General features: G+C 41.4%; 1 pseudogene; it reads left to right on the forward strand.

Moving 5' to 3' along the window:
* Window positions 1-3,408: 3,408 nt before the first annotated feature.
* On the forward strand, window positions 3,409-4,067 carry LOC141126570 (uncharacterized; annotated as a pseudogene).
* The last annotated feature ends 277 nt before the right edge of the window (window positions 4,068-4,344 follow it).

The raw sequence follows: 4,344 nt of genomic DNA on the forward strand, positions 1-4,344 counted from the left end.
TTTCTTTTTCCTGTCTGTGTTTTTTCTTACCATGTGAGGTGACATTTTTCCTTACCATATAAGGTGACATTTTTCCTATTTTGGTTATGGTACAAAAAAGAAGCCAGTTCCTGTTACTCCACAACGTCTGATCTGAACTGACCCTGCCGCACCCAGCAATCGTACTCTGCAACAGGTTATGGGCCCAGTGTCCGAATAAAGTCTTATGACCAGGTGAGGCCCAAGCAGAACAAAGCCTTGAATGGGAGACAGTGTGGCTGATGCCGAGATCGACATAAGGAAGTTTTCTAGTGACATCACCTATAGACAAGTAAGACTGTTCATATATAAAGAAAAAATGGCCGGAAACTCAGAGCTTAAACTCTCAGTGGCCATGCTGAACAATGACAATTATCAGTTATGGAAGTTCAAAGTGGAAATGTTATTATCCAGAGATGACTTGTGGGAGGTTACCACCACAGAGAGGCCACAGGATAATAATCAGGACTGGGACAAGAAAAACAGACAGGCACGGGCCACCGTAAGTTTACTAGTGGAGGATGATCAGCTCATTCATATGCACCATAAGGACACAGCGAAAGGCATGTGGGACGTACTGAAAAGATGGCATGAAAGATCCAGTTTAAACAGCAAGCTGTTTTTGCTGCAAAAACTTTATAAAATGAGACTTGGCAGAGAACAGGACGTGCAGGAGCACATAAATGCAATGCTGAAAGTGATTGCGCAACTCAGATCAATCGGGGAGAATATAACAGACAGTCACACTGCAGCCATGTTGTTATGCAGTTCGCTCGATACGTATACCGCACTAATCAATGCACTGGAGACACGATCTGAGACAGATCTGACGGTAGCATTTGTAAAAACCAGGCTCATAGATGAGTATCAGAGAAGAAAGGAATTAGTGCATGACTCCACAGAAACCGATACTAGAACCGCTCTTAAAGTTACAGGCGCAAGGTTACACAGGAAAGAGACCAGAGTGTGTTTCAGATGCCACAAACAGGGACACATAAAGAAAGACTGTACTATATCGAAAGCAGAGCAAATAAGACAGCGTCCCTCTTATGCCAAACAAAAGGTCAAAACCATAATCAATGATCCGTGGGAAGGAAACTGGAATGCCACATTTAAAACGACAGGCAACAATAAATGCCAAGGCTGGTGCATCGATTCCGGGGCAACCAGTCTCATGATGAGTGATAGAAGTTTCTTCGCAGAACTTGATCTGAACAACAAAGAAACTATCTTGCAGATGGAAGCAAAATACATGCAGAAGGATATGGGCATGGAACCCTTGTATGCCCGGATGATGCGGGACACAATTTAGCCATACCAGTGAAAGATGTGCTTTATGTTCCTAATCTAGAAGGAGGACGCTTATCTGTGAAGCATCTAACAGCCACAGGACTCACTGTAAAATTCCAAGGTGACAAGTGTTATAGCAAGTGCCAATCTGGATGATCATCTATATCACCTTGACATAGCGAAGGAAAAGGTGAGACTATGTACACACAAGCACAATGACTGTATACATATATGGCACAGATGTCTAGGTCACAGACACCCAGAATGCATACAGGAACTAGAGAGGAGGAATCTGACAAGGGATCTAACAGTATCCCCTTGTCCAGTTACCGTTAAGTGTGAATGTTGCATTAGATCCAAAGCTACAAGAGCAACACTTCCCAAAGTCAGTCAGAAGAGAGCTTAAAGACCACTTGACTTAGTTCACAGTGACTTGTGTGGTACCCTAAACCCACCTACACCTGGAGGCAACAGGTACATAGTGACTTTCATAGATGACTATTCAAGATACACAGTCACCTACCTAATGCAACACAAGAGTGAAGTTTTCGACAAATTGCAAGACTATATAATAAGGCTAGTAACAAATTTCAGAGGAAGCCTCTCATACTTCGGAGTGATAACAGAGGTGAATTCATAGGAGGTAAGATACAAGAGTACTTACAACAGAACGGAATAGAACATCAAAAGACAGTCCTGTATACACCAGAACAAAATGGAGTAGCTGAATGAAAGAATAGAACTCTGACTGAAATAATCAGATGTATGCTGACAGACCCCGGACTACCACAAAAATACTGGGGTGAGGCAGCCATGACAGCTACATATTTGCAGAACAGACTTCTTTCCAGAACAGCAAAGAAAACCCCATATGAACTATGGCACAATGAGAAGCCAAGTGTAAAACAAGTAAGAGTTTTTGGATGCAAAGTATTCATCTACATACCTGAAGAAAAACGCACCAAACTCCAGAACAGAGCATTTGAAGGTATCTTCTTGGATATAGTGACAATGTCAAGGGTTACAGAATCCTAAATCCCAAAACAAACAAAGTTACCATTAGCAACAGCATAACTTTTGTTGAAGATTTAAGAGACAATGTAATGACAACAGTAGAAGCAAGAATAGAAGAGAAAACTGACATTGACCAGCCCATCTCTGTAACTTCCAAACAAACAATTGAAGTGAGTGCAGACTCAACCAGTACTGAAGAGCAGACACAAGAAGACTCAGACACAAAAAGGAGACTTTCAACAAGAGAAAACAAGGGTAAACCGGTCTCTCATACATAGCAAGTACGGCCAGTATCAATGAACCTGCAAGCTGGGAAGACATATCTCAGCTTCCAGAACAAGAAGCAAGTAAATGGATAAAGGCTGCTGAGGAAGAGATAAAATCCATGCATGACACTAAAACATGGACACTTCCAGAACTACCACCCGTTAGGAAAGCCATAGGCTGTAAATGGACTTTTAAAGTGAAATACAATGCAGACGGCACAATTGAACGGTACAAAGCAAGACTAGTAGCCAAGGGCTATTCTCAAAAATACGGAGAGGACTACGATGAGACGTTTGCATCAGTAGTCAAGCACACTACAATACGGACATTGCTGACAGTAGCCGTCATAAGGAAAATGCAAGTGAAGCATTTTAATGTGAAAACCGTGTTTCTACATGGTGATTTAACAGAAGAAATTTACATGGAACAGCCACCAGGATTCAAAGATGAACAAAGGTCAGACCTAGTGTGCAAACTTCGCAGGAGTATGTATGGTCTAAAGCAAGCAGCCAAAGCGTGGAATATAAAAATAAATGAGGTACTTACACATCAAATCTTTCTAAGAAGTAAAGCAGACCCCTGCTTATACACAAAGAAATTGGCAAATAGATGGGTCTATATGCTTATTTATGTGGATGATATCCTGATTTGCTTTAAGCAAAAGGGGGATGAAGTAGAATTACTGGAAAACTAAATCAGCACTTTAACACCAAAGATTTTGGCAATATAAAGAATTACCTTGATATTCTGATCGAGGGAGATGGCAGCTTTCTTCTGAACCAAAGACACAAAATACAAAAAATAATTGAAACGTTTGGAATGGAAGACGCCAAACCAGTAAAGTCTCCCATGATAACCAACTACCTAAAGGAGATGAATTGCCAAGATAACCCATTACCTACTAATATTCAATACAGGACCGCAATAGGGAAATTGCTGTACCTTACCACTGCTACAAGGCCAGACATTGCAGCAACTGTTGGAACCCTATGCAGAAAAGTTTTGATGCCAAGTAAAAAGGAATGGAATGCTGTAAAGCGAATCATTCGCTATCTTAAAGGGCCTTCGCACTGCAAGTTAAAGTTACCGGCAAGTGATGAAAGCACCAACAGGATATGTGGATGCTGACTGGGCAGGAGACACCAGTGACAGAAAATCTACTAGTGGCTACTTATTTTTTCTGTCAGGAGGTACCATCAGTTGGATTAGTAAAAAGCAACTCTCCATTACACTTTCCTCTACTGAAGCAGAGTACGTTGCTGCAGCGCAGGCAAGCCAAGAAGTTATATGGCTGAGACAGCTATTTACAGACTTGGGTCAACCACAGCTGGGACCAACGGAAATCTATGAGGACAATCAGGGATGCCTTGTACTTGCGCACATGGAAGGAATTAATTCAAGAACCAAGTTCCACTTTCTTAAGGATCTTCAAGAGCAAGGTCTTCTTGAGTTACTTTATTACCCAACCGAGGATATGACAGCAGATATTCTCACAAAGCCCCTGATCGCTGAAAGACATACAAAGAAGATGGGTTTAATAGACTAAGCCTTAGCTGTTGAGAAGGGGTGTTGGAGATACAACAACTTTCAGCTTAGCCTATTGACTGCAGTTCACAATCAGGACACTAGATGTCACTAATGCTCAGTGATATACTATACCTTTTTTCTATGATGTGTTATATTTCCTGTACATAATGCAAGACTCGTTGGTTTCTTTTTCCTGTCTATGTTTTTTCTTACCATGTGAGGTGACAT

Source organism: Aquarana catesbeiana, linkage group LG02 (genome assembly GCF_042186555.1).
Source record: "Aquarana catesbeiana isolate 2022-GZ linkage group LG02, ASM4218655v1, whole genome shotgun sequence".
Classification (NCBI taxonomy): Eukaryota; Metazoa; Chordata; class Amphibia; order Anura; family Ranidae; genus Aquarana; species Aquarana catesbeiana.